This window comes from Squalius cephalus (genome assembly GCF_949319135.1).
Source record: "Squalius cephalus genome assembly, chromosome: 3".
Taxonomy (NCBI): domain Eukaryota; kingdom Metazoa; phylum Chordata; class Actinopteri; order Cypriniformes; family Leuciscidae; genus Squalius; species Squalius cephalus.
Window position 1 is genome coordinate 30,073,435 of NC_137124.1, and position 12,863 is coordinate 30,086,297.

The window sequence follows — 12,863 nt, forward strand, 5'->3', positions numbered from 1 at the left end:
GTGAAGCAAAAGAGAAAACAATCATCTACAATAAACAAAAATAACTTGCAATGAACAAATAAATCAATTGTTTCCATTTACCGCACCGCGGTGTCCACGCTCTGAACTTGTTTTCTTTAAGAACAAATATTTTATTCTCACCCTACCAATGTTTCAATAATACCTCCGGCCATGGTATAAGAGCTTCTCTGGAATAAACTCATAAAAGTGTGTTTTGTTGTTCAGATGTGCAAAAGCGCTCGCTCGTGCTGTGAGACATCCACGATGGAAAAAACATCACAGCTTCAAGCCTTAACAAGATCAAAACGAAAGAAAGTCAGACAAACAAAAAATCCAAGCTGCTCTCCAAACCTCCTCTTCATTAACCCATGGCTTGGATGAATTGAGAAGAAAGAGGAAAACTAAGAAGCACAAAAGAGAAAGACACACAAAAGAGAGTGCGAGAGAAACTGAGACGCTAATGCTAAACAGCTCACTGACAGTGCAGATGGTGTGGTAATTGTTTGTAAAGCATGTTCCACAGCACATTGACAGCTTGGTAAGCATCTGACCAGCAAGCGTGCCTGTGCTACAACTACAGGTATCTGGAGCTGTCGGAAGCAGCAGGAAAAACGTCCACTGTGAGTACTGCCATGTGCACGGCTTGATTCAGACCTAAGAAAAGGTGTATCTCCACGTCTCCCTGGAGCAACACAAGTGAAGCCCTTATGTATTTACTCCAGTGAGGAATATGGTGTACTGCAACTTCTCTTTTTTGCTGAGAAAGCAGCAACAAAACAAAACAAAACAAAACAAAAACTAGCAAATGTGAAAAAAAAAAATACTACCTAGGGATGAAATGATTAGGGGTGGACCAATAAGGATTTTTTGATGGCAGATGCAGATATCTTAGAGAGCAGTGGCCGATGGTGGATATATCACATCACACTATTTAATTTAAAGATTTTAAATACCATGTGGTGCAATGAGTTTTATATTCATTTCACCTAATACTTACTAAATTAGAAGCCATTTAAAAATTAATCAATATGAAAAAAAAAAAAAAAAGATTTTAACTTGATAATAAAATTGTAAAATAACCTTAAAATAAACTGTAAGATAAAGAGTTGTTTTTTTTTTCACAAATAAAGAAATTGTTAAAAACATGACCGAAAGGGAATTAAACACTGTAATCTAGAGTAATCTAGTAAATCTATATGCACTGGGAATCATATTTTCTCAAATAAAGACACTAATTTTACATCCAATACACAGTTAAGATGACATGAATATGTCAGATCGGCAAACTAGTTTTAAATCAAGGACAGCTGGATTATTTGTAACATTGGAGGTTTGTAAAATTTGAGAAATTATTTTTTTTAAATAATTGTTTTTAACAATATGTCAACGGTATATGAGAAATATAGTGCTGCAGTGATGATGTATTTTTGTAGGCCAACCCAGAAGTTAGCATCACCCAGGTAACCCTTGACAAAAAACATATGATTTTTTTTTTTATTGGCTTTTGGATCATTGCAGAAAATAAGGTCTGTGAATAACAAAAGCTTACGATTCTACGTTTTGTTCATCGTGATAATCTTCACAAATGGACACAACGTTTATGAGTTTTTTTAATGTAAATACAATCGCAGTAGTCTAAAGCTAATCATAGGCTATAAAATAACTACACCACGGTCACATGACTTCACAGCACCATCACTAAACTTCCAAGAACTCTTTCAGTCTTTGTTTAAAAACATTTTCTCTGAAAGGTTGAGTTAGAATAGTTTGCAAGAGTGCAATTATAAGCACAAAGAGGCTGTGAAAGCGGACTAGTGAGTAGATGAGTTTACCTGTTCGGCTGATGATGTTTAATGTCCCGACCATATATGTATACATAGATTCCACATTTGAGCGATCAAGACATGTCGATGCGTCCACCATCTTGGAATGGTTAACAAGATGCTGTTCATCACTGTAATAAATCAAGGAATTTTCATTGAACATGTCACAGCATTGTGCAGCCCATGGCTGTAAAAACCACGAGCTAAATTCCAGAAAAAAATGCTGGTTTGTGTATTTATAAGTCACTATGCAATATCCAATTATTACATTAACGATATACTAAATGCTGTGAAAATCCACTTGTAATGTCTATTGCAGAAAGATATTCATACATGTGAATAACTAGGTTGCAGATGCACAGTCAACTTGCTCTCAATTGGTCACATGCAGACCAGATTTAACCATTCCAATATGGCGAACGGCTTACATATAGTAGCCCATATAAACAGACAACGAGACATCAATGTATATATCTATGTACCCAACAACCTCTGCAGTCCCTTTTAGCCACTTGTTAGCAACCATCTTATTTCAATACAAGTAAAATCTTGTGAAAAAAAAAAAAAAAAAACTAATAATAAAAAAAAAATCACAAGAGGGTGTATTTTATGTCATTGCATAAAATGTGACAATATCTTGCTTGTCTTCACCACAGACCTTATTTCAGGCATTTAACCAAAAACACTTTGAAAAAACCCATTGACTTTGGGAAGATGGAACTGAAAGTGCTAAAATGCTAACTCGTTTCTGGGTTTTGGCCAACAAAAATACGTTATCTCTGCAGCACTCTATATGATATAAATATTTTCATGTAAAGAAAGATAACTGAAATCAACACTAAAATAAATACTTTGTATGCTACACGTGACAAATGCTGACAGTGGAATGCTACATGTGTGTCAGAAAGTTTGTGTTAGACACATTAAGCATTTCTGAGCATTTCTCAAAAAGACTGATGACTGTTACTTACATCCCTGAGTGTGTACAGTATGTATGCGGATGATACAGTACGTGTGAAACATGATCAGGGAAATATGAGCGATTCAACCCACAGGATATCTGTTACTAGTAATGCACAACTTCCTTTCACTCAGCAGGATCGTGACATACTGCACTGTGTTATCAAATGCTTTAATTACATTACCAAAGAATATCAGTGTTTGTGTTCTCAGAATGCATGTGTATGTTGATGGCACAATAGTCTCCTTATCTCAATCCCGAACGCTGCTAACAGTATATGATCTTTTTCTCCGTTTGGCCCTGGGGAGGTACTCTATGGCTCCCTTCACGTAAAACAGCTGATTCATGTTTTGATAAAAGCAATCCCTTTATCTTTATCCAGGACTGGAATATTTCTCTTGTTTCTCAGTGTTTCCTCTCAAAGCTGCCTTAGAGGCAGAGAGATTAATAAAGACATTACTGTTGACTTGTGGAGTGCTGAAAGCTGCCTGATACCGCAGTTGTCACTTCCTCTTGCTACTTTGTACCGGACAGCTGTTAAAAAACTCAAAGTAGGAACATCAAGCACACCATCCGAACAGGTACGTACAGTCTTTAATCTGTTTTACTATTGCAGAGTGGCGGAGGCAGCCCACACTCTGTTTTGCTACGAATGGGAGGCCAACTGAAAACAATGTAATGGAATTTTGTAATGAATGTCTTTACTTTGTAATGCATATAACATGCTGAATGCTGCATTAATAAGTTTAAAGACCTCATTTTTTTTTCTATGAAAGAGCAACGGTGTTAACACAGTACAACTAAGGGCCAATATGCTAATTGGCAAAGGTGTCTTTCCAATATCTCTGTACCCCTAGAAAAAAAAAAAAAAAAAAACAACAACACACACATGCAGCAAGTTTTTCACAGAATGCTGCGATGCAGCATATAAAATAAGGCCTAAAAAAGAGAAGACAACCATTTAAAAAAAAAACAAAAAAAAAAAACAGTAGAGTCAGTGAGGCATGAAATAGCTCCTTTCCCCCTCTTGTGCAGAAGTGAAATTTGCCTCTCCTCCTCTGATAAAAAAAGAATGAGGGATTAGAGGAGCCTTCCACTGGCTGAGCTCCAAATCAGTACAGATTAGCCTGTCCTTGCAATGTATTGCACCGCAAAGTCCAAGACTCGTGGGTACGGGTCAGTGACACCCTTGGGCAGTGGAAACTTGTGGAAACTTGATTTTGAGATGTTATCTGCATAATCTAAAAAAGATGAGTGAAAATGAGCGAGATTCTTTCTTTTAGTACAAAACTTTTTAAGGGTCCCTGACAAACCATACAAAGAGTTGTGATCGCATTGACCCAGTCGGAGATAATACTTAGCTTGATGCAATTCTGCCGTACATTAATCTAAATATTATGACATTTCTTCCATCGCATTTGGGAAATCAAGGATGCTTCATTGCTTTTCCAGCCATGGGAGATGTTTGGGGATCTCAAACAGAACAGCCATAAAAATCGTATTTGTGTCTGGAGAAATGTCAACTGCATGCTTGAAACACTGCACCGGGGCATTGGGCCTAATGAAAAAATAAAGGGAAACTGCTCTTTGTACTTACTGCATACATGGATGCCGTGAAAGAAAATCAATACCAAACCTCCTTATGAAGTGGGCTTTGGGTGGGCGGTGGATAAACACTGATGTGCTGTCAGCTGTACCATGGCAGAGTTTTGGGAGAGCAGAATCTTCTCTGTTAGATAGGTGTCCATGCATGAACTTCCCTCCCTTGCATGACTGGGGTTTCATGTATATTCATGAAGTCACTGAGGAATATGGGGGAAGCATCACCCTGAGCAGGCCACCACATGTCCCCGGGCCAGGCCACTTCCAAGCTGTTTACATCTCAGTGCTTTTGCTCCTATATAGCCCTGGGCCATGCTGTGCTTCTCTGTGGTTCTGTCTGCGGTGGCATCATTATACGCTGGCATATCCACAGTAGTTTTAGCGCGATCACACTCTGTGCCAACAGTTACCGAATGGTGTGAATCAATTCGAAGTAGGAAAATTATATTATACTTGTCAGGTCATTTCATTTTATTGAGTGAATGTCTTTAAATGTTGTGGTCTCTACATGATATAGCTCAAAGTACACATACATCACTATCTGGGCTTTAGTTGTTACTGAAAATTCAGAATATTATTGCTAAGCAATATTAACTTTTTTGATTACTAAATTATTATAATTTCATATGGAAATTATTCAAATCACTGTTTATTGGAATTGTTCGACCACTTTTTTTTTTTTTTTTTATTCTGTCAACATTTACTCATCTTCATGTCGTTCCAAACCAATATACATTTCTTTCTTCAGTGGAACTCAGAATAAATTATTTTTAACAATGTTTGGAAACAAACAACATTAGAGACCATTGACTTAAAAATGTCTTTTTCATATCTTATGGTCTCTCTGAATACTCAATTCTAAATGGATGGGAGGCGTATATTAAAACAATTTAAAGGGGCCATGAATTAAGAAAAAACATTTTCCTTGATCTTTCCGGGTGCACACTGTGCAATTTACAGTATAATAATCCTTTACGATTGTTGCTTGTCAGACTGTACGAACATAATCAACGCTGTAAGCCATGCAACACTGTAGGATCTCAGTTGTCATTAATGTCAGACTGTACAATAGTCAAGACGCATTAAAAACGGATGCACTCAAGAAAACTTGTCCGGAGTTTTACATCATCAATCAATGACAGGTTTGTTGATGTGAACTGCATTACACGCAGGATTGAGATGGTGGCTACAAAGAAATCTCTAACGTTAATTTTGGTCATGGCTTGTCTTGAAAAACGAAGACAATTTGACGGTCGGGAATGTGAGTCAAATTTTCTGACACTACCAGAATTTCATCAGAGGTACAATTTGATCACAACGGTCATTAATCAGCTGTCGGTAAATATATCAAACTAACGATAACTTCAGAAGACTTCATATTTTAGCCTAGGATCAGAGGAATCTTTTAGGATTTGCAAAATTTGTCTCAGACAGCCAAATCATAGCCAAAATCGCACAGTGTGCACCCGGCTAAAGACAATCTGCTGACTATAAGTAACTTTGCAAATCCATGTCAACTAGCAATCATTAGAGTTTTTGAGAGTAGACACTAGAGTAAACTTTCTGCTTAACCCTTCTGTGGTGTTCACAACCCAATTTCCCCCGTGGTGTTCCCGGTCAAAAATGACCGGACTATAAATAATAGCTTATAAATCACTTGTTATGCAATATTATCACCCAATATTGGATTCAATCTTTTTGTCAACTTGTTATCTTTCAGTTAGGACTGGTTTTATATTTCTATTTGCATCTGATTAATTGTAGGCCTCATTTATTTGATAGTAGGCATCTCATTTTTTGAGTAAAAAAAACATTTTTTTTGTATAATTTTGGAAATATTGAATAAAATCTGAAGAAAATTGGCACTGTTGATCACACTAGTCTACTTTAATTTTTCACCAGGAATTTTGTTTTGAAAAACTTTTATTTTGTACAAAATGACACATTGTCACTCTTGTGGTGTTCCCGGTCAAAAATGACCGGCCTACAAAAAATAGCTTATAAATCACTCGTTATGCAATATTATCACCCAATATTGGATTCAATCTTTTTGTCCACTTGTTCTCTTCCAATTAGGACTGGTTTTATATTTCTATTTGCATCTGATTAATTGTAGGCCTCATTTAATTGAGAGTAGGCATCTAATTTTTTGAGTAAAAAAAAACATTATTTTTGAATAATTTTGTAAATATTAAATGAAATCTGAAGAAAATGGGCACTGTTGATCACACTAGTCTACTTTAATTTTTCACCAGGAATTTTGTTTTGAAAAACTTTTATTTTGTACAAAATGGCACAGAGTTACACATATATTTTGCTGGAGAATTTTAGTCATTTTAGAAGGAATCCGTTCATTCGAGAGTTTCGTATCAGAAAACAAAGCAGAATAATACCAGTCTGCTCATCTAGTTAACTAAAAATATTTCAAAGATCTACTGGGATCTGACAAAATTTAGCAGATCCAGTGATAACTTCATCCTCAAACACTTGTTGTGTCAACTTGGTACCTTGTAAACATGACTGTGTTTCCAGGTGGGGGAAAGAAAAAGGAAGCAACAAAAAAAAAAAAAAAAAAACACCACCTGTTTGTCTTTACTCCAAGAAATACAGAAAAGTCAGCCAATCAGATTAGAGATTGCCAGTTTTGTGTGCATCAGACAGTCAGTTAGAGGACCGTTGGAGGTCCATAGGCATGCTGTCTGAGGCAGATACTATCAGTGCAGTGACTGAATGTGATGAAGCTGGCAAGAACCAACGTAGGTCTTAAGAGGATTCTGGTCTTTGACTTGAGCACTCGGAATGCAGTCACACACCAACATCAGGACCTCTGGCCAATATCTAGATTCTGATCAATAAACAGAATCATAGACCTTTTAAAAAATTCATTGGCATATGTTTCATGTAGCAATTCCCATATCCACAGAAATTCTTCACAGTTTCTATCATTTCAAAGCAATGTCAGACAAAGAGATCTGGGATAATGAGTGGTTCTATGGCTAAAATGGGCTTGTTTTGGGTGTGCAGCTGAGCTCGGCAGGATCCGTGGCTGGAAAAACGGGTATCCCATCATGGTACCACTCAGCTTCCTGCTGAAAGCTATTTACTCATGTCATCTGCTGAATCTGTGGCATCTGGAATGGGATCACAATTGGAACTTTCAGAAAAAAATGGCTTCAGAATTTGGCACCAAAAAGACTTGTATAACATCACATACTAAAAGGTATAGTACCATATTATGCAATTAAAAACTTGCGTTTATAACTACAAATTAATAATATAACATAATAATAATCCTTAAAACCTACAATATTCGCAAAATAATAATGTTGCTATGCATGCTAAAAATAAAAATAAATCCATTATGGGTGCACAGTGGTGAACAGGTAAAAAATGAATACAATATCACAGAACAACCACAGCTGCAATGCTGCACTGACCAATCAGTATCAAGTACTAATATATTCAGTAATAATACAATATCCATTTCTGAGGGTACAAAATATGCAATACTATTGTTAATTGCATTTGAAAAAACAATAACAATGTGACTGTTATTATTGGTTTCCTTTAATTTTTCTATTTAATGGCCCCCCTGCTAGTGCCACCATCTGTAGAACATGGGGAGCCAGTGTTAGTCTGGAGCCCTGTTAATTATTATTCAATTATTTTAATATACAATTTTAAAAGGATACAATTCTTGGAAAAGATTATACAGAGCCAACGAGTCAGTTTGACTCGTGGAATACAATGTGAATGTTAAAATAACAGACCCATGCCAGCAGCTGGAATGACTGAGTCAAGTTGACCCCCGTGATTGAAATGCATTGGTCAGACATGTATTACCAGTCTTGAAGGCTCTCATCAAGGAGCCATCGTTCTCCTCAAATTGCGGCCTAAACCAACTGGCAGGGATAATAGCTCAGGCTTGCTCAGGAACTGTGAATCACGGTACAGGAGGCAAGTCAAAACGTCCACTAGAGTCCGCTGAAACATGCTGGACTGAGGCCAATTTACGCTCATAACAGCAAAGCTTGTCTCATTGTCGATACAGGTGGACATTTACGACAAATGCTAAAAGCTATCAGCAGGAGAAGGATATCAAGGTGTGTGCATCCCCGCCTGTCATATGGAAGGGTGTAATTTTCAGGCCGCCACTCATTCCTGCATGATTTACAGCTGGAGGTATAATTGAAAAGGGTGTTTTCTCTGTGTTGTTTATCAAGGGACATGAATGTTGCTGAGAGGCTTAGTCAAGGAGACTATAAATAATAAAATAGTCTCATCTAGCACTCTATATCCACCTGATCTGTTCTCCTAATGGCTATTCATTCACATTCACACTCAAAACATTGGATTGTATAAAGGGGAAAATATTGGCACATCTGATTTACCTAAATCTTGCATTCTGTTTATCGTATGACAGGCTTTGCCAGCTAAAGGAATGACTAGTTGCTTTAAAAAGGCCAGCGAGGAAGACATGAGAGACTCTACTTACGGCTGTCAATGTTTTGAAATCTGATTCCTTCATGGAAAAGAGGCCTCAGGCTGATGTAGTGTAAGTGACCATCGCTTTGGTGCCACAATTAATGGCCTTTGATGAGACAGCAAGACAACCAACACTTAACACAACATGCTACCAGCCTGGGGTGAGTTAATGTGGCAGCAGGGCGGCAAGGGTTGTAAAGTATGTGTTTGTGAAAGGCATTTGAGGCAGAGGAGAAAAAAAAAGACTTGTGTAACATGGATGCTTGAGTGCAGTCCTTGACAAGCTGTTTACAAGAACCACAGGAAAAAAAAAACAATTAAGAGTGTCCTTTGCTTGCTGCTGATGGCTTTGACATATGCAGCCATTTTGAAGTGCCATGTCATTGATTCATTTTAATTAGTTCTTAGAAAATGTGTGCGGGATAGACAAATTGCTACACTTCACATTTTTAATTGTCCCCTAGATAGTCAGAACAAAATTAAACAAGACAGAGTAAGTTATAAGTTACACTGAGAGGGACAATAAGTCAAGAGGACATGGTGAAGGTGGACATTTTTTCTCACATTCCAAGCGCTGTTTGTAAGAACAAGTCAAATAAAAATAAAGTTGATCTAGTTGCATTGAAAATATATAACAAGTAAGACATGAGGCCTGTCAGAACGGTGGCATGTGCTGTCAAACCAGAAAAATACCGCCAGAAAAGATCTGCCTGGAGTTCTGCTCTCTTCTGTTTCATTCTCACTTAGAAAAAAAAAGCAAATGACAGAAAGGCAAGTAAACAAGTCACATACTAAAAAATAGCTTCATGAGAAAATATTTATAATCGCCATATGCCTTTATACACTTTAACCACATATAAGATATTGCTGCTTGGTGTAAATTAAAAACAAATCCTGAAAACATTTCCAACATTGATAATAATAAGAAATGTTTTTTGAGCACCAAATCAGCATATCAGAATGACTTCTGAAGGACCATGTGACACTAAAAACTGAAGTAATGGCTGCTATATCAGCTCTGCAATAAAAAAAAAAGAATAAATCACATTTTAAAATGTATTAACATAGAAATGCTTTTTTAAAATTGTAATAGCATTCCACAATATTGCTGTTTTTGTCACAGGTGGTTGCATGAAGGTAGATGAAGATGTAGCCCTATCTTACACCTGGCACAATGCAGCGATCAAAAAAGAGATGCAAGTGTTTTTTGCTAGTTTCAGTTATCATTTTCAAGTCCTGCGCCGCGTTGTTTAAATAGCAAATGCATTTGCGCCCATTTGTGCGCCCATGGGCGTGCTGGCCTGAAAACGAGGTCTGTTCTGGCGCATTGTTGGCGCGTTGCTATTTTGAGGCAACAGAAATAGACTGTGCCATTGACCAACTGAAACCTGGTCTAAAGTCTGTGGCGCAATATATATACTTTTTTTTTGGTTATTTAAAGAGTGCGTTAGTAAAGTGCGCCTATAGGTGGGTCCACAACGCGTGTACATTCTGCTTATTAAACACACAGGGACACACAGCACACAAACATGCCAAATATTTAAATTAAAGGGATTACAATGTAAAAGATTATTATTGCGTACATAAAGATATGGTGGAATCCGGCTTGTCCCGTAGATGGTCTGCTTGCGCACTTTTACCTCGCACACGAGCAGTTCCGTTTGCACTCTGGAGATGTGTTCGGTTAGCCTGGCAAGCCAGACCTACATCAAGATGTTAGGTCTGGCAACTCACCATTGTCAGGGCTCAATCCGAGGGGCAGGATAAACGGCTGTCTTTCAAATTCGCTCTGCATGCAATAGGACAGCGCTACAACCAACCAGGGCCCGGTTTCCCAAAGCGTTCTTATCTCTAAGTAGTTCTTAACCTATTGCTTAACCTCTCTCTTAACCTTATGGGACGGTTCCCGAAACGTTCGTACGCTAAGTATATCTTCTGTAAGTCACACTTTCGTAAGGTTGGTCTGGACCATTCGTAGCTCTCTCTTAGCGTTGTTGCAGGTCTAAATGAATATAATTCTGAAGTTTTAATACACCCAGACAGTATTAAATTAGGCTAATTCAAGTGTTTTCATGCAAAGAATAAAATTGTCATTACACTGATTGTTGTAAGATTTTTAATTATATTATTATACAATATTATTAATTGAATTAAAACGCTCTTTTAAAGGCCAGTGAAAGCATAGGCTACTGTCAGTTAAGTCCTATTCGGACGCTAATATTGTTTCTCATGGGCTCGTCCGGTATTTTAAACATTTACAGGGGTAAGTCGGTGATTTTAGTGCCGTCCGAATCCATAATATCAGTGTTTTTCTCACCCAATCCGCGTAAAAATCCCTGGCCAAATTGGTACCTTCTGTTTTTTGACAAACAGGTCGTGTGGTAATTTAATTGCCGTCTGAATCCAAATCTCCGAGTTTACAAGAGATTCAAAATTCACGGTTTGAATCCTTTTTGATCACTGCCGAGCACCGTACGCAAGATGTAAACTTTTATTACTGAAATGCTGGAAAGTATTTACACAAGAACAATATTTCATCGCAGCTCCACCTCAGCGAACAAAAATGGGAAAGAAAAGGCGGCACGTAAATTTTTGAAAAGGTTATTGTGGCAGCAATAGGCTATATGTTACAATTTTAAAATATGTAGGTTAGGCTATTATAGGCTATTATAGTTTGGATTATTTTTTATAATATCCAATAATCATAATAAATTGCAATTTCAACTATTTCTGAAGTGCTTCTTTTATAAAGATGACAGCTTTTTCACATAAACAGCCCCTGCACGAGAGAATAATTGATTGTCGAGCCATCGATTTCAAACAATTCAGCACCATGGCCACGGACAGCGCCGGGTCACGTCGCACTTAAGAAGGTATATCTTAAGCAGCTTTCTAAGGTATAGTTCGGGGAACACACTTAGGAAAATAAACAAATTTGGTAAGATATATCTTTCGAGTCTTCTTAGCAGGCTAAGAGTGAGCGTTATCGGGAAACCGGGCCCAGAGCGTTTTCCCAACAGCGGAACTAGTTGATAGATTAAACTTTTGCCATATCTGGCCGGCAAAACTACGAACACATCTTCCTGTTTTAAGAATGACTTAAGTGCTGTTCGTTTTTCTTTTCTCAAAGAAAAGCTTAACTCCAAGTCCTCCAGAAGACCGCTCGAAAGACCGCTGTTCGCCAGCAGCAGCTCTTCTTTGTTTTCAAGTAGCAGGGAATTCACGCGGAACCGTCACAACTCTGTCGTCATTATGTAAAGCCCGCCCACCAACTCTATACACAATGTGATTGGCCTGACTAGAGTTTTTCCAGCTCGAAAGTCAACGGAGAGTTGCAAGACTACACTGGCTGCAAAATAAATTTTGCTGCCGCTAGGGTGCATCTAGATTTCTAGGCTAGTGTTCTGTCTTTCCACTATCAAATTCCATCAATTAAATAGCGAATCTGCCATGGCAAAAGCGCAACGGAATGGGAGATGAGACTCTGATTGGTCTAACGCACGTAAATCCCAAAACACACCCATTACTCATTAAGAGAATAGGGACAACCCTTTGAGACCACCACCATTTTCCCATCGTTAAACTAGCAAAAGTGGATTCGGACACGCCCTAAGTGAACTTGCGCCCTGTGCTTTAGACCATGCGCTTAGATCGTTAAAATACAGTAGGGCCCGATGAGTATAATTCCAACACAAAGTTTAATGACGATAATACAAAGAATAAACAGACAGGAAGGGCAACACACACTAAATGTAACATAGACCGAAGAGAGAATGAATGTGAGGGATCAACTTACAAAGCAAACACAAATGAGGATAGTTAATATGACACAGCAGAAGCCAATGAACACAAATGAGGAGCGGGAAAACTGAACAAAGGAACACATGATGAAAATTGAAAACAAACTAAAAGTCCATGATGATGACACTAACAGAACATAATGGTTAGTTTTACTTAATGTTTGATCAAATAAATGCACCCTAACAGACCCC

The 12,863-nt window shown here is 37.8% G+C and overlaps 1 protein-coding gene across 2 annotated transcripts in view; it reads right to left on the reverse strand.

Annotated features, from left to right (window-relative positions):
• cdh8 (cadherin 8) overlaps positions 1 to 12,863 on the reverse strand; it is a 93,109-nt gene that overhangs the window by 25,112 nt on the left and 55,134 nt on the right. The gene's annotated exons all lie outside the window — the stretch shown is intronic.